We start from the raw sequence: 20,008 nt of genomic DNA, 5'->3' as shown, positions 1-20,008 counted from the left end.
TCTGTGCTCAAGGAAATTAAAATCGAGTAAGGTAGGTAAGAAGAACACAAATATATTATAATAATCATATTTAAGGGTGCCATGATTAAAAGAGCAATAAAATAATATCACCAATCAATAGAGAGGGAAATTATTTTTGCTTGAGTAATTATAAAACAATTTATAATTTGAAATAGTTTATGAATATTAAAAAATGATTATTATATATCAGCCCAAAGACTTCTTTTTAATGAAGAAACAAGACATTTATCTAAAATTCTTGGGAATTCAAAGGGCACACTGATGATAATATATCTAATTGGTCTTGATCAAAAATGGAAAGCAAGATACACTGCTTAGGATAAGTATGAAAATATGCCACTGACATAAACAAGTATTTTGTGGGAAGCAAAACCCTGAATTAATGGGAGATTAGCACATTTACCAAGATATGATTATTACAGGTGATGGCTTTATATAAGGTAGTCTAAATATAAGATTCCTATTGTATTAGTCGACTAGGGCTGCCATAAAAAGTAGTACACACTGGATGGCTAAAACAACTAAAATTTATTTTCACAAAAATCTGGAGCCTGGAAGTCCAAGATTAAGGTGTGGGCAGGTTGGGTTTCTCTAGAGATTTTTCTCCTTGGTTAGCAGATGGCTGCATTCTTGCTTTATCCTCACATGGCCTTTTCTCTGTGTGTGTGTGAATGCTCTCCAAGTGACTCTTCCTCTTATAAGGATATCAGTCCTATAGGATTAGGATTAGGGACCTGCCCTTGTGGCCTCATTTAAATTTAATTACCTCCTTAAAGGCCCTGTCTCCAAAAATAGTGACATTTAGGATAGGGACTTCAGCCTGTGAATTCTGAGGGAACACAATTCAGTCCACATCATCTATTTTACAGATTTTTATGAAAACAGAGTAGATGGTGATATGTACAAATGTAGACAGCAGAAGTGGATGGAGTGGATGAACCCCAGATTTGGCAGCAGAGTGAAAATCAGAGAAGAGGAGGGACTACAGTGTCTCAAAGAATGCCCAGGCTTCTGCTTGCATGGTCAGAAGGGCCATTTATAAAGATACAGATTTTAGTGTGTGAATAATTGTGAAAAAAGATGTACTATAAAGTTTCAAACAAGTAAATGATGTTATACTCTTAAAAGTACTAACCAAGACTATGAGTACACAAAGACTAGATCGCTTTAGGTCAACTGTACATTCTTTCATGGAAGTTTACTGAACTATTAGTTTGAGTAACTTAGTAGATGCAGTACATCTGCCTTGTGAAGGCATTTCACAAGGTCCCACATAATGTCCTTGGGAACAAGAAGTCATTTTTTTGGAAGGCAGGCCATTTGGGTGGAGTTGTCAATGGTTGATCATGTTCAGATAGAGCTATAATTACTGAAAAATCTGTCAAGAGAGAAGATAGATTCTAGTAGCACACAAGAGAGGTTTTTGCCCCTGCTCTGTTTCACATTTTTATCAATGGCTTGGATGATTAAAATTGCAGACAACACAAAACTTGAAGTGCTATCACTTTGTTATATTATGTTGGATGACAGACATCAGATGCAAATAAGAGCAAGGATATCAGATGTCCTGTGAGAGTTACATCTGAAAATCAACACAATGTATCAAAGCAGATTTATACAGAGTCACCTCAAAGGCAGGCAAGGTCCCAAGCTTCATGAAGACTTGCTTGTAATTTGGCTGAATGCATTATCTTACTTCTGAAAAGAATATGTCAATCAAAGGTATGAAACATCCATCACAGGAGTGTAGAAAAGGGTGAGTCATGGAGGCAAACATTGGCTGCTGTCATTCTAAGCCTGGTCGGGGGAGAAAGAATCTTAGCCAATGGGTTTCAGATATTCATGTTCCATTAGCAAGGTGATAATTATTAATATTTTGGATGAACATATTAATTGTTGCTATCCTGATACCAATAAATATGAGATTCATCTAATTATGTTTGTCCTTATAAAATGCTCTTAAAACAACTTTCTGATTCTGCTATTGTTTTCCATCATGGGTCTGCCTAGGGGGAGAAGATAAACTGCTTATACTGAGTCAAAGATCTCTTCTTTTTAAGAGTTCCAATTTTATTTTGAATAGATACATTGTTGTTCTGGTTTTATAGATCAATTTTAAGAGCTTGATTAAATTATTTCACAAGTGAGTGATGGATCCATTCTGAATGTAATTATACAATCAGTTTTCTGACCCTGCAAATATGAAGGTCAGATATTGAACCACGGTAAATCCACGAACATATGAGTAGCATAATGAAGGGACTCTTGCGGGACAACCTGTGGCCATTCCCAGGAGGCAAAGCACTTAGCATAGCATTGTCCTTTACTCTTCAAGGTCAGCATTTGATCTAGTTTTATTTCTAGCATGTACTCAAAATCAACAATAGAAAAAATAGTGCCAGTAATCCACATTAACCCACAAGGAAAAGGCTTAAAGATTTTTTAATGACAAGATAAATAAGATAGTAACACACAACATGAAAGGACAGAAAAAAAAAAACTATTGCATTTTTAATAACCTTAAACAATCAATATATACAGATAAATTAATATAGGAGACTTTATGCTTTTAAAACATGTATTGTAATATGTGGTTCTGGTAAAATATTTTAAGAAAGATTTTAAACAAAATCCTGTTAAGGGAGAAGCAGCTAGATTGGTAGAATAAATTTAACATATACAATTAAAATATATTGTTATAAAACATTAAGCACATGCAAAGTGTATAAGGAATAAAACAACATACACCTGTATACCCATCACCTAGCTTAATTAACATTGTCAATCCTATTGAAGTTTCCTCCCCAATCTACTTCCTTTATTCTCTTAACAGAAGCTTCTTTTATCCTGCATTTTTTGTGTATTATCTGGTTCATATTCTGTAACTTTGGCAGTTATAAGGATACTGTGCTGTTATTTTGTATGTTTTGAAACTTTAGAGAAGTTGAACTTATGATATATATCCTCTGCAACTTATTTTTTTCCAAGAAAAATTGTTTGTAAAGTTCATCAACATTAATATGTTGTGCCATTTCATTTATATTTGCTTCTGTGCAGTGTCCCATTATATGAATATGTATGAATGTGAATATAATTATTATTCTCTGTCAATAGATATATAGATAGTTCCCCCCACTTTTTTTCTATTACAAGCGATGCTATGGATACTCCTGTATATGTATCCTGTGTACTTTTGATTTTATCTGGTGTACACACCAGGAACAGAATGACTGGCTTATAGATTATATACATTTCAAAATTTTTACCAGTAATTTTTAAAATTTTTAAATTACCAGTAATTTTCCACTCATCTCCTAATATATATTTATACTTGGTATTCTAACCACAAATGAATATGAATACTGTTTCAGATTCTCACCAACACCTGATATTATGTTTTCTGTCATCATGATAGGTGTGAAAATATACCTCACACGGTTTGAATTTGCAATTCTATGATTATTAATGAGGTTGAACATCTTATAATTTGTTATATAAACCTTTGATGTTTCACTATCTATATTATCGTTTGCAGCTTTCGTCCCTTCCAATTGAGTTTTTTCCTTAGTGACATGATGTAGTTATTTATGCATAGTATATATTAAACTTTTGCCATTTTTAACATATGTTATCAGGATTCAATTTTTTTTTAAGTAAACTTTTTATTGTTAAATAAACTTAGATTTACAGAAAAGTTGCAAAGGTGGAACAGAGAGTTCCCATACAGCCCTCGTTTGATCAAGCCACTGTTAACATCTTATAATACTATGGTATATTTGCCAAACTAAGAAATTGACATTGATACATTTCTGTATCATACATTTTTCGGATTTCGCCAGTTTTTCCATTAATACACTCTTTCTGCTTCAAGATCTAATCCAGAGTACCACCTTACATTTCTCTTATCTCCCCACTCTCCTCTGGCCTGTGAAATTTTCTCAGGCTTTCCTTGTATTTCATGACTTTAACAGTCTTGAGGAGTAATAATTAGGTATCTGTAGAATGTTTCTCAATATTGATTTGTCTATTGTTTTCCTCATGATTAGACTGAGGTATGGACTTTTGGAAAGAGATGACGTGCTCTTCTCATCATATCAGGTGTATATGATATTACACGACATTGGTATAAACCTTAGTCAATTAAGGTGGTCTTTGCCAAATTTCTCCATTGAAAAATTACTTTTTTTTCCATTCCCTACTCTTTTATTTGAAAGTATGTCATTAATTTAGCCTATCCTCAAGGAGGAAGAGGGGCTGGGAATTAAGCTTCATGTAGAGGGGGGTACATACATATATTATTTAGAATGATTATGTCAGAAAGATTTATCTTTCTCCCCCATTCAGAAACTCAGTTATTTATTTATATCATTATAGACATGCATATTTATTTTATTTCTGGATCTTTTTATTGTTTTCTTTTTATATTTTAAATACAAGTATTTTATAATCAAGTATTCAATAATTTTTATATCTGAAGACCCTAGGGTTTAATTTTGTCTTTAGGACTTCTAAGGTGCCTGGATTTAAGGTAAATTATTCTAGGCAGCATTTGTATTTGTTTCAGACAGCACTCTTAGGTTCCACCAGTCAAGGATCACTTTAAATTTACATCTCATATTAGAATATTTCAAACCAAGCATGTAGTTATATAAATTCAAATTTATAGGGCAAATCCGATTTGAGAACATACTTAAATTTACCAACCACAGGGCAGAATGATTTTCTCCTACTTAGAACGAGAAAAGTAATTTAACATATCAGCTTTGTATAAGGCTGATTTTTTGTTTTCTTTTTTTCCAGCCTATGGTTTCACAGGTAGTCCTTCTCTACAAGGCTCTGGGCTCCATGGAAAAGTCTTGGTTCCTACTTCCCCTTTGATAAGGTTTAATTCCTTTCCTATCATCCCCACATGAATATAAAAATCCATGACTTGAAGTTTTAGAATCAGTGAATGTCCTCAGGGTAGCTCAGGACTTGCTCACACTTAAAACAGTAATTTTCATTTCACTTTTGTCTGACGACAAAAGTGGAGGATTTCCTTTATTTATTTTTTGGGGAGCTCAGCCAGTATTTAAAAATAATTTTTTTTCCTAGTATGAGTAATTAGGTTTGATGAAGCAGGAAAAGTTCTCATAATATTCAATCAATAATATTTCTTCATTCCAAAGATATTTCATATGTAGGAAATTCGGCATTTCCTCTAGTATTTTGCCCTAAGAAAAATATGAAGCTAGGGTGGGGAAGTGGTAATATGTATTTTTTGCTTCTTTGTTTAATTTTTTATTATCAAATATATATATAAGCAGACAGATCTGTATAGTGAATCCCCATGTACCCATTACCCAGCTGTAACCACGATCTTATTACCAATTTTATTTACCCTCATCCAGTCCTCCTGTTCTTAAATATTTTGAAGCAAATCCAAGACATATTATTTAATCTATGTATATTTCAGTATGCAACTCCACAAGAAAAGGGTTCTCTTAAAAAAAACAAACATACCCACAGTATCATTATGCATTCTTTTTATAAACTTGTGCTAGAGGGATTCAATCTATCCGTATGCTATACCATTGACCAAAACGCAGTAACACTAGGGAATCAAATATGCCATCACTTTAAAGGAGTATTTTCTCACAATTAGAACTGTTTTGAAATTAAATGTACTAAATTGTGAGTTTGTAGGTTTTTTACTATTGGAGTACCACCTGTTAGCATCTTGTAGAAGGGATTACCTGGGTAGGGATTAATTACATGTCTAGTGTCTTTACATGATACCCTCCTATCTGCATGGGATGACCTAATGAACCAAGTTGATGGTAAATGTGAGATTATATATTCCATGTGTGAAGGATGTTCTTAAAGATTTTAAACTGGAAATCATTTGTCCCAAACTACAATCCTTTATGTTTTTGACTTTTAGTTATTTTATGTAGGAATTAGATGGCCATGGTTATGATCTTTAATTTGAAAAATAATCTGTAAAGATGTTCTTGCTTTCCAGAATAAGCATACTCCAATATCTGTCATGTGTGGTTTGGATGAAATCTTTTATCCTGTCCTGAGCAGTTTTGCCTTAATGCTCTCAATTGCCATATAAGTTTAATTTAATTTATAACATTAAACAGACTCCCCCCCATTTTAGATTATCTTTGATTTATTTGTGATTATTCACTCTCTCCAAAGGAATGTGTATGAATAAGGAACAAGTGAAATGCAATTATTCTATTATGTTGCTGTGCCACATAATTCACATGATCTTTATTCATCTGATGTACCAAGCACTGAGTCCAGCAATCAAACTTTATTATCATAAACAGTGGACAAAGCACATATGCTAATAACTGCCTCATTATTACAAAATGCTGTTCTGAATATGTGCTTCACCAGATATTCTATAGCTTGTAAGGTAAAAACTATAATGTAGCTACCATTAAAGAACAAATAAGCATTATAAAGAACAAATTAAAGAATATATTGTATATTTCTGCTTTGTAAATAGGTTCAAATTTACAAAACAGAAATAGAGTCACAGATTTTGAAAACAAACTTATGGTTACCAAGGGGGAAAGGAGGGGGGGAAGGGATAAATTGGGATATTGGGATTGACATATACACACTACTATATATAAAATAGATAAGAACCTACTGTATAGCACAGGGAACTCTATTCAATACTCTGTAGTGACCTATATAGGAATAGAATCTAAAGAAGAGTGGATATACATATATGTATAACTGATTCACTTTGCTGTACAGCAGAAACTAACACAACATTGTAAATCAACTATACTCCAATAAAAATTATTTTAAAAAGAATATATTGTATAATACATATTCATTATAAACTCTAGGGAAAAAAAACTACATATATATGTGTATAGTAGCAACCTCTGTATGACATTAATTTGTTTCATGCTTTAAAAGTCATATTTTGCCAAACACCTATACACTTTAGCTATTATATATTTTATCCCAATTTCCCTTTCCCCTAAATATCAATATAGTCTCAATCCCTGTCATTTCACAATCACTCTTAATCTCATTTGAGCATTTTAACTATTTACCACTCATAAAATGTCAAATTTATCACTGTGCGCTTTATAACACTAACCAATACTCACAACCGTGTCATTTACTCATGTAATTACTAATCCAAATCCCATTCATATCCTATCTATCCTTTAAGATCTGAGTAAGGTCCCATTTTCTCCATGAAGTTATTTAACATCTATCCATTCAACCACCCACTAATCCCTTTATTTTCTGAATGCTTATTATCCTTACTGTATGTTCTACATATGAGTTCTTTGTACTATTTTAGCTGATGTTTGATTATATCTAAGACTTTTAAAGGAACTGTAATTTGTTAAGAAAAAATGGATTATATATTTTCATATCTGTACCTCCTACCAATGTTTCTACAAGTAAATTGAAAAATGTTACATAAGATAAATGGTAATAAATACTTGTTGAATTACATTGGCCTAAGTGGGTAATACTTTTCTCAATAATAGAAGCTATTTTTCACCAACTTAACTTTGCTGACATAGGTAAAGCTTTAACTTTCCCGATTTAGACAGTGCAAATTTGAGTATATACCAATTAACTCACAATGATCAATACAGATTTAACTGAAGTGCGAAAGGGAATTTGGAAGACAGAAGTAACTGAATTGAATGTTAAATTTTTTGAAGACTGTTAACAATTGTCATCCATTTCTCTTAAAGATTAGTAAGTTAGAAATATCTTTATTACAATAAACCCCACAGTCTCCACAAACATTCACAAATGTGCATTTTCATTTGATCCTAAAATTAGGCTAAACTCTTCACCACTTTGTATATAGAAAAACATATTGGCCTCATTAAGATTAGTAATGAGAATTGATTTTACAGAGTATAATCTAAATTTTATGCATGTCATTCTAACTGGGCTAATGAAATTATTTTGGTTACCAGAAGCATTTCAGTCTGGCTATCTGGAGTGCAGTATTTTACATGAGCTGCCAGAAATAAAAGCATTCATTTGCACTTCTAGACAGAAAATGTGGGTGTCTACAGGCTGCCATACAGAACTAGAGAAACCAATTGGACAATAAAAACCTTTAAAGTATCTCTCCAGATGGCTGAGCTGCTGTTCCTTCACGTGAAACCACAACACCCTACTTTAGGTGACGGCATTTCTGCCTGTGTATGAAAATTCAGAAAACACGTTTAGAACTCAAAGAACAGTATTCAGCTCTGTTGGTGATCAATATTTTTAGAATGATTTTTGGAGGTGTAATATTTATCATACCCCTGATGATTGGGATATACAAGTTTCTTCAAATAACTGAGTAAACATGAGCTTTCTTTACAAACAGAAGCAAATTTCTAATGTCACACAAAGGAAGAAATATGGCAAAGAGATACTAAAATTAACAAGCTTGATATCCTATTGACAGTCAATAGCATTTTTTTTTTTTTTTGGAAGGAATGAATCAAAGACATCCCTTGTATTTTGCATGGTAAAAATTATGTGGGTGTCATTATAGCTTTTATGAAAAATGACTAAATGATTATACAAATGTTATTCTCAGAGACTGTTGTCTGAAATGGCAGGCAATAGCTTCTGGATATATTAGATCTTATTGGTATTGTACAGATGTGTATAATTACTGCTTTGCTTTGCTTGAATAGAAGCCATCTGTTTATCTTGGGATGATTAGAGCACTTAACAAATTTAGTCCCTTTAGCAGCAGAATCTGAATTGCATTTACTTATTAATTTATTTTTCATTTCATGAGATTTAAGGGAGCACTGTGAGAAGGAGTCCCTGGACACCTAAACTTCAAAAAACCTGAACTGTGAAGAAAACTGACATTTACAGTCAAAATTTTTTTCTATAAGAGGCTGCATTCAATCCATTTTACTAAAATGTTAGATTAAATATGGCTCTGTTCTACTTCTAAAGTAAACCGATGAATTTTATTGATTCCTTTTTTTATTCTATTGAAGTGAAAAAAATTATTGTCTTGATTCAATCCCTTAATGTGGTAGACTACATGAATCAATTTTCCAATATTGATTTTTTAATGTGTAAAAAAGAAAACATGGTCTGATCTGATTTATACTTTTTAAAACACTGCTTGTTCCAGTTATCTATTGCTGCATAATAAAATAGCCTATAAGATTAAACAAATATTTTGCTATATTTCAAAATTTTGAACATCAAGAATTTGGGGACCATTCTACTGAGTAATTCTTCTACTCCAAGTTGTTCCAACCGACACCATTTGGTGGTATTCAGCTAGTGGATAGAATGAACTAGAAGTCTAAGATGGTTCATCACATTCACATTCGGGTGCCTTGGTGGGAATAATTACAAAACTGGAGCTCCACTAGGAGCCCTTATACATGGCCCTCTAAGTGTTGTGGGCTTCTTCAGACCATGGCGAGCTTAGGGTAGGTGAACTTCTTATATGGCAATTCAAGGTCCCCAAAGAATAGTAGAAACTGTTGGTGTTCTGAAAGACTAGGCTAATAATGGTCTAGCATCACTTGACAATATTCTATTGGTCAACCACGTCATTAGAACCAGGCCACTTTTAAGGGAAATGAATGTGATTCTACCTTTGAGTATGAGGAATAGCAATTAACTTGTTGCCATATTTTATCTCCCGTAGGGTTGAAATGATTTTAGTGATTTTTTTTTTTTGCATGTATTTTAATGAGTTTGGTTTCTCCTTCTCCTTCAACAGCTTAAACATGTAATGAATAGCCTTTTATATATGTATATTAGATTGAAATTATAAATTTTTTATAACTGCTTAAATAATTTACATATTTATGGAAGCATAATAAAATATCTACTATGATTGTGGCCTTAGACTTATTTGAGATTTTTATTATATTTTTAAGCCTTGTTTTGGGTATATAAAAGTTCATGACTTTTTACACGTTTTGTGGAATTCTTCTTTTATCATTATATATTTTATCATCTCTTTTAATATTTTACTTATATTTTTTTATAATTTTTGCATGGAAAATTCTACTTCTTTGGGTTGGCATTTGATATTTTTTTTCCAAACTTTTATTTTCATTTTGTTTTAACTATGTCTCAAAAGATGTAAATAGCTTTAATAGTTCTACAAAATCATTTTGATCATTCTGAATATATATGGGTATAATCCTGCTATCTTGAAAATATATTCATATTTAACATCTTTTAACCTAATTTTCTTTCTCTTTTCCTTTGAAACTTTTCATTCTATTGTTAAAGTTTTCTATATGTGACCTTAGTTTTCTATATGTGACCTTAGTTTTCTCTGTGGATTTGGAAACCACACATATTTTTAATTCTTTTATTGAATGTCCATAAATATTTAACATCAATATTGAATTATAAATACTAATGAGGTCTGACCTTCTTCAGTGCATTGATTTCATGCCCTCAGAATAAGACCAAGTCCTTAGCATCTTTATTCACTAAACAACACTTCTACTCCCACTACCCACTTTTCTCTTTCTGTTAGAGTTGTCTCAACTTTAGCTTCAGCTTTTCTAGGGTACACCATTTAGCCATATATTTAATTTTTTTCTTTGATATTATTGATTAAATTCACCAACATTTCCTATCATTATCTGAGCTTAGTTTGTTTTTTGTACCTCACTCCTTCCTTTGCGTTTTTTTCTTTTGAAAGCACATTTCGTACTTCTTTCAGTGAGTATCTGTGTCCTTAAGACTCTTTGTTTCCCTTAATAAAAATTTACTTCAATTTAGAATTCTAGGCTGACAATTACTTTCCTTCATCACTTTTATGTTTATTGTCACTGTATTTTGCCATTTAGTTTTAATTAAAGAAAGTGCCATTAGGACAACTGCCATCCCCTGTATATGTTCCGTATTTTGCCTGCACTAGTTTTAACATAATTATTTTATCCCTGATAGTCTCCTTTCACTCTCATGCATCCAGATTAGAATTTATTTTTCTACCTTAGCACCTGAAATGTATCTCAGTTTGAGGACCTAAGTTATCAAGTTTCTGTGGTCTTTTAAAGAAAGTTCTATTAAACAATTAAAGAAACCCCTTAATTTAGCCATTCATAGTTTTTAATTGGGCTTTTGTTTAACATTTACCTTCCTCTCTCTTGCATCTTAATCGTCAGTATCTCATTCTCACTTGGAACATTTTAATTGTTCTTGTTGATAGTCAACTGATATTTTTGTGTGTTTCTCCTTTTTTTTTTTTTTTTTTGCAGGAATTTCTACCTGTTCTTCCTCTACCTCTTTGAATAAACCAAAAACACTCACTTTAAAATCTATTTCAGATTACTCTTACATTTGAAATTCATATGGGAACATATATATTCTGCTTTTTTATCTGTCTTATGCTTAGATATCTTTATATACTATCCACTGTCAGATTTCTTTCTTTGAAATTGTATTTTGATCATTTTTCCATTACTCTCTATTTCTCTGCATACCTTTATCCCATCCAGCATTTTTTTTTTTCAGTTAGCTCTTCCCTTGTGCCTCATGTCCAAAAAATAGGTCTTTAATCTTGGTTTGCGATGATGCTGTGTGCTTATTTTGGGGATGTAGAAAATCTATTGCTAAAAACAGCAGGTGGCTTGGATCATTCTCTGGTCAAGGGTTTGTGAATTTCTTTTCCCACCTGCCTAGACTATAGTTTCATAAAAGCTTTAGTTCTGGGCAAAGGTCAGTATGAACTTTATGAAGCCCTCTTTTTAAAGCTGGGGAGAGAATATGAACTACACCCTTGACCTCTAGTTTCCATCCATGAGCCTGACTCTAGTCATTTTCAAGTTTTGAATGGAGGTCTTTTATAAATTTTTTCATGGTTTCCTTGTAAGACAGAACTTCTGGCAACTCCCACCTGCTTCCAGATCAAGAGTACAACAGGCCGTGGTTTCAGCCCTGCTCTCTATTTTAGTGTTGATTTTGATTCTCAAAGATCTCATTTGGTATAGATGACTTTCACATTTTTATGTTATATTTATTTTATATTTTTTTATTTTATATTACATTTATTATATATTTACCTAGGATGTCTATGATTTGGAATAGAAATGAGGTGATTAAAAGTTACAATGTTATCATGAATGGGAGTTGAAATTTAAACCATATAAATTATGTAATTATTAATTGAAATATTTTATTCCCAATCTTTATAGTTTGCCTCACAGAGTCATAGATGAAATAATGGATAAAATGCTTGTGTAAGTTTTGCTTTAGTTTTAGATATCACAAAAAAACACAGTTTACCTTGCTTTAAATTTCTGCCAAAATAATGTGAGTCTGATTATATACATAAAATGTATAATATGTGAGCATATATGTTTTATATGTAATATGTATCTCAAGAGGCACAATACTGAGAGTAATATTTAAGGATGTAGTTAAGTTTTTTGTCATATCATGGTTCAGATTCAGTCAAGAAGAGGTAAAAGAGCTGATGCTGAGTGTAAGCACTGGGCCCTGAAAGATGATTATGGAGAGTGAAGATCATGCATTGATACCTGTTGTCCAGGACAGATTTTGGCCAATAGTGCTAGATTCATAGGGTAACCTACGTTCTTATTTACTGAGAATATCCACATCCAAAGAAACCATCCCGCCACACAACCTTGGAAGCTTCTAATTAAAACAACAAAGCCTTTTATCAAACTCTGAATGACTGTAAGACCCAATCAATATGTTCACCGGCTGAGTGCTTTTATGTGAACAAGAAATAAGTTTCATTTTATTTGAGGCATTCTACAAATCTGCACTATTTGTCAGAGCAGTTAGTCTGCATTAAATAATATTTTACTCTATTATACTACTCATCATGATTAATACACAGAACACAAGCTTAAGCATTTATCTATAACCACTTAGATATAATTTTTAATAGATAATTTTTAGAGCAGTTTTAGGTGCACATCAAAATTGAGTGGAAGGTACAGGAATTTCCATAGACCCTCCTTTTTTAAGAGAACCATAAATAGTTATATACAGTATCCCTAATTTTGTCAATTATCAATTTCTCAGTAAATTTGCATACTCATGAACCATAAAATTAGACAAAGCAGTTCCTGTTCAGGTACCCTATTTTGTTTCTGTGAGGTATTAAAATGAACACAACAAACATAATATGTATCTAACTGGTCCCTGATAGACTTAAATCAGGAGTATCATCTCCACAGTACTAAAGCGTGTCCTGTGGGTTTCATCCACCTCATTAATATGTTCCCAATTTACAGCTCTAATGGCTATAAAACATAACTGAGTAAAACTGTATAGGATGATCAAGATTTTGGGGGTTTTGTTTTCTTTTAATATTACTTAAGGAACAGAATGATTTAGAAGGGGAAAACATTTAGAAAGGGGGACAATATAGAAAAACATTTTAACAGCTTAGATGTGAGGCTATTTATTATTCGCTCATCTGTACATTCAGTAAAATGTACTAAGTATTTTCTAGGTGTTGATATATGAATGACAGTAGGAGTATGGAGATGAGGAATGACTTAAGGGATAATTACATAAGGACATTCAACAGGGCATCAAAACTGCTTAAGCCTAGGAAGTTGTACGGTTTTAGGTCTTACATTCAAATCTTTAATCCACTTCTAGTTAATTTTTGTGTATGGTGTAATATAAGGGTCCTATTTCATTCATTTGCATAAGGATATCTAGTTTTCCCAACACCGTTTATTAAAGAGACTACTCAGAACTTAATACAATGGAATCCACAGGTTTTAGTGAATACTTTAGTAATTCTATCATTCACATTATATCCAAATCTTTTAGAATGATTATAATAAATTTTCAATTTCTCTTCTATGACTTAATTTAGAAGATTTGTAGGAGTCCCCAAAAGTATATATATATTTTGGGTTACTTCTGAGATTATAGATGTATATAGTATCAATATGATGATGGAGACCAGGGTTACTGATATTATTAAGAGATGCTGTCATTGTCATTAAATTAATAGGCAATAGCACTATGGAAAACAGTATGGAGGTTCCTTAAAAAGCTAAAAAATAGAGCCAACATATGATACAGCAATCCCACTCCTGGGTATATGTCTGGAAAAAACAAAAACTCTAATTTGAAAAGATACACCCCAATGTTCACAGCAGCACTATTTACAATAGCCAAGACATGGAAACGACCCAAGTGCCCATCAACAGATGATTGGCTTAAGATGTGGTACAATGGAATATTGCTCAATCATAAAAAAGAATGAAATATTGCCATTTGCAGCAACATGGATGAACCACGCGAATTTATGCTTAGTGAAATCAGACAGAGAAAGACAAATACTATATGATGTCACTTATATGTGGAGTCTTAAAAAATAATACAAACAAATCTATATACAAAACTGAAACAGACTTACAGACAGAAAACAAACCTATGGTCACCAAAGGGGAGAGGGAGTGAGGAGGGACAAATTAGAAGTATGGAGTTAACAGACACAAACTATTATATGTAACATAGATAAGCAACAAGGATTTACTGTATAGTGCAGGGAATTATATACAATATCTTGTAATAATCTATAATGGAATACAATAAGAAAAAAATGGAATCACTGTGCTGTACACCTGAAACTAACACAATACTGTAAATCAACTATACTTCAACAACAAAAAAATTTAGTAGGCAATGGAATTTTCTTTATAACTCTTGCCCAAACAGGACGAAATCCTCCAAGGAGGTGACGAAGAATGTTAAAAGTGAAAAACAAACCAGACATCAGCCTCTCTTCTGATACAAATTCAAGTACTTTAACCCCTCTCCATTAAGATTCTCCAAAAAATAGAAGACCAACTCTGGATAACAAAGGATCATCTATTATTGAGTAACCCACATGTCTGAAAATCATTATCCGTTCCCCTTCCAAAAGTTTACCCATTGCACACAGTATTCCTCCCTAAAAATCATCTGTCTGCTAAGGTCACATTTCCTTTGTGTACTTCTTGGACTTTCCCTAGAAAATAGTAACTATTTTCTGCTGCTGAGTCTACTTGGATTCCCAACCAAGATCATCCACATTTTGCCAACAAAATGACAAAATGCACTCAATCTTTAGCATGGCTACTGTCTCCAGCTGTTTTTATCACTTTCATATCAGCAGCTGTCAGAATTACCTACAGAATATGAGTTTCTATATCCTATATTTTCCTTTAGCTCATGAGAAATGTCAAAAGTAAAAAGCAAACATTGATAAGATTCTCTGATTTCAGAAAATGAGAGACCAAGCCAAAATACTGGTTGTTAAATTCTTCATTGCACTCAAGGTTTCACAATGTATTTTCACTATCATACACGGACTTTTGGTACTTTAGTAACCTGCCTTAGAACACTATCCATATGTTTTTTTTTATCTGTATTGAAATCTTATTTCAATACAACCTTCTGCCTTTGTGTTTCCTTTATTTTGCACGTTACAATCTGTTCTGCTATGTGATATTCCCTTTCTTGGTGTTTTTACTTTTTTTCTGAGCAAGCCAGTTCCTAAAATCAACTACTATTTTTTTTTTCTAACTCTGAGTTCATAAAAATATTAATAGACTCCACTGGAAAATGAGAGTAGAAATATGCTATTTTTATACATTGTTTGGCACTGTTACCTGTGCTTTCCATCTGGCATGCAGCTATCCTTCAAATATTTCACTGCACAACACAGCAGCTGGTTGTATGAGTGGATTGTGTCATAATATTCTTGAATGTTGGGAAAGTACAAACATGGAAAAAGGGGCAGGGTAAAAGGAATTATTAGAGATAAATGTTTTTAAAATGTAATACTAAAATTATGAATAACTGCTATAATAATATTCAATTTATATAGACATTATTTCTAAATGCAAACACATTAGAAATATAGGGATTAAATGTCTATCATATTTATAAATATAATTTTATATTTATAAATGATAATTGTATACCTAATTTTATACCTAACTTTTAGCATATTAATTAGACATAAATTTTAATAAATATCTGCCACTCCCTTACCGTCTCTACCTCCAAAATAAGGGATTCTGTTTCTTAGATGCCTACAAGTTAATGGTAATTGCAGTGATTTGTCTAATATTAAGTAGTATTTTCCCACATATTATACAATTTGTGTGAATGAGAATTTAGAAATGTTTTAACATATGGTTATATATGTCCCCTATGATTAAGTCCTTTAGGTAAAATGGTCTTCCCATGATGTGCTCTAATGTCTATGTCTTTATTCTCCTCCTTCCTACTAACATGAGCACCAAATCGGCCTTTCATTTCCTCAGCGTGTTGCTCTGGAAACACTCTTTAGCCAGCTGTCCTGGTTGATTACGTTTTAGAGGTGATATTTCAGGAAATATTAATGTTTAGAAAACTTTTTTTTTTAATTTACTGTTTCTTATTTTCCTTTCCTTCGGTCTCTGTCTTTTTTTTTTGGTGGTGGTTTTCCTGAGGGGAGATGTTGGAAGGTACTTTTGGAGATATCGAAGCTTATCATCAAGTCGTTAATAGCCTAATTAAAGTAGTGTTTGTCAAGCACTTAAATCTGAACCTCCAGTCATAATCTAGTCTTGACATACGTTGGTTGTCTTATTCAACCTTTACAAAACCCATAAAATACAGGTATCACTGTGATCATAGACTGTAAATATCATGCCCACACCCTCCCAGCTAGGCTGGGTTGAGCTAAGATTCTGTCCCTCCTCTGCATTATGGCACAATCTCCTCCCTCATCCCAGGTCACCTCATACAGGGTGATAACACTCAAATATACATTTCTTGCTGTGACCTCTTTCTTTCCAACTCAAAGACTCCATTTTTTTTTATGTTAATAGGCCTCTCAAACTTTAAATATGCTGGCCAAAATTCTTTACTATATATACTTACATATATAGATATATGCTGTAACCTGATCTTTCTATTTCAGAGTATGACAATTTCATTCACCCAGTTGCTCAAGGCAAAGACGTTAGAGTATTTTATTTCTCTTTTGCCCCACATACAAGCTGTCAGCAAATCCTCTCAACTTTATGCTTATAATATAGCATAGTCCAGCCATTTCTCATTACTGTCTATAACTTATGGTATTGTAAATTCAAGATATGTGAGGCTATTTTGCTTCATACATATAAACAGTGGGATTCCTCTTAACTGAATGGAAATTTTTGTATTGATACAAGAATATACATGTGTAGATCACTTAATTTTATGGACTACCTGTCATCTTAGAGAATTAGTGATTTCTGTGAGGGTAAAAAAGAAAATGTAATTACAGATGCATATTCTTCCACGTCTGTGAAATATAGTATCTTTAGAAATTTCATCTCTTAAGATGGGACTTGGAATACATTACATTCTTAGAAAAAATTCATAGTTAGGGAGTCATTTTTACCTTACCAAATTAAAAATTAAAGCACAGAATATCATACATTGATGATACAAAAGCAACTTCCATTTAAGTGTGACTATTTAGGGAACTGACTTTTGTTGTTGTTGTTGTTTTCCTCCCAAATATGTAGTTTTGAAAAGTCCACTGTTTTATCATTTATGTGATTTTTCTTTTGGGTGGTTCTCAAATGAACATCTTTAAAAACTTATTTATTAAACATATATACAGAATTTATTAAACATATCTACAGAAAACAATAACTATACATTTATAACTCAAAAGAAAAAGTGAAATCCTATGTAACCACCACACAGGTCAATAAAGAGAAAACTACTGGTACTTTGGAAGCCTACCTACTGACCCTTTATAATCACTACCCACTCCTCCCCTTCCCAAAGACAGCCACTATGAAAAATAGTAATACTATAGATCCATTTTGCTCGGACTTTATCTAATTGAAGTAGACATAAATTATTTTTGTCTTGTTTCTTTTGCTCATATATAGGAAATGGGAGTCCTGTACTTGAGAATTATAGACATAAATAAAGAGGAAACAGCTGAACTAGATACCTTCCATTAAAGCAAATATTGAAGCAGGATAAACCAGAGTGGTAGAAAACATAACTGCAGACAAATTAAGATCTGGCAATGTTAAGCAACAATGTTTACTTGGTTTTTCAAATTTCAAGTTTGTGAGTGCCTTAATCTATGGTTCCTCAAAATTTTAGTTACATACCATCAACTAGTTACATGTATCTCATAGACATTATTCTCCAATGCAATAGCATTTTCATTGCCATTTCAATGCCTTTTCACTGCATTTATTAGTTATGGTTATTTTTGCACTTTAACTAGACTACAAAAACTTTTAAGGAAAGGGATTATGTCTACATTGTGAATACCTAACATAGCGTTTTACAATTTGTAGCTATTCAAGTACTATTTGTGTGGATGAATTAAAGAATTATTATCTGCATATCGGTTTCATATTCTTCATCCTGTTAATATATTATTGCAGGATTTATAGTCAAAATATATTTTTTAGAGCAGTAAAACCAATGTCTTTTAAACACCTTTTTATTTGAAGTATCATGTACAAACAAAAAATGGACAAATCATAAGCATACAACACAAATTTTCAGAAAGTGAACCAACGTATGTAACCAGCATCCAGATCAGGAAACAGACTATAACTGCCACCTTAGGACCCCTCATGCCCTCTTCCACCACCACCTTTCACAGATAACCACTATCCTACCCTAACACCACAGCTTTGTCAACTGCATCTTACAGAGAGGAAACTTGGCTTTAGAGAAGTAAAGTGACTTAGAAAAGTCAGGAGTAGTGGATGGTGGAGTCAGCAGGGCTAGGAAGCACGGACAAGACCCCTGGTTAAATATGTATATTTTTATCGTACAAGAGTCTCAGTGTTCCAGTGAGGTGTGCAGGTACCAGAATCAGGCTACACATGGAGGAAGGTGGTGAGGAGAAAAAAGAAGAGAGGTTAGGAAATATTGGGCACAGGCCAGTAGGTATCTAAGAGTGGAATAGAAGATGCAGTCAGGTGAAAACTAGAGAGGACTAGACCAGTTTCCCAATGCTTTTTATGGGATCCTTGAGTAAATCCCAAGGATCTGCTTCCTGGGCCACTTCCTCATACCCCCTCCCCCTCTTTGGCTAATTTTAGACTTGAGTACTACTAGACAGTAGATGGTGGGAGTGGGGTGGTTTGGGGTGGTGTCAATGTGTAGAGACATGTGTTACTTACATTGTTATAAGTAGTTGTAGTTTATTTTCATTGCCTTATATTATTCCCACTGTATGATGACTTCACACATTTATTCATCTATTTTACTGCTGGTAATGTTTAGGGTGTTTCCAATTATTTGCTACTAGGAAAGATGATATAAATACTCTGAACCCATGCTTATACCTATCTTTTGCATATATTCACTTTTTTTGGTGTAGCATATTATCCTTAGGAATGAAATTCCTGGGTTACAGAGAATGTGTACTTAATTTTAGCTGATCCTGCCAAATAGTTTTCCAAAGTGATTATAGCATTTTATGCTTCTATCATCAGTGTATGAGCTTTCTCATTTCTCTACATCATTACATTGTCAGCTTCTAATTTGAGTCATTACTAAGTGTATAATAGTATCTAATTGTGGTTACAATTTGTATTTTTCTTATGACATGAATTTAAACAGCATTTCTTATGCTTCTTGACAATTTTGATACCACTGGTGAAATTCACTTGTAATTTTGTTTTTTCTTTTGTTTTGAAAATTATGAATACGTTTTACCTGTTATTTGTATAGCCTAAAGTCATTTATTATATAAATTGCAATTACTTCTAACATTCAGTGGACTGTCTTAAACTCTCTGATGGACAGATTTTTCTTAAGTTTGATGTAGTCCAATTTGTCAAACTTTCCTTTATAATTAATACATAATACATCCTGCTTAAGAAATAGTTTCTTACCTCAAGGCCAATCTTCTCTTACATTATTTTTTAGAAGTTTTATTATTTTACTTTTGTACTGAGAGCTACAATCTAACTGGAATTGATGTTTATGTAAAATGTAAAGT

The sequence above is a fragment of the Eubalaena glacialis genome, chromosome 16 (assembly GCF_028564815.1).
Source record: "Eubalaena glacialis isolate mEubGla1 chromosome 16, mEubGla1.1.hap2.+ XY, whole genome shotgun sequence".
In the NCBI taxonomy this organism is placed as follows: domain Eukaryota; kingdom Metazoa; phylum Chordata; class Mammalia; order Artiodactyla; family Balaenidae; genus Eubalaena; species Eubalaena glacialis.
Note: the sequence above shows the minus strand (reverse complement) of the source record.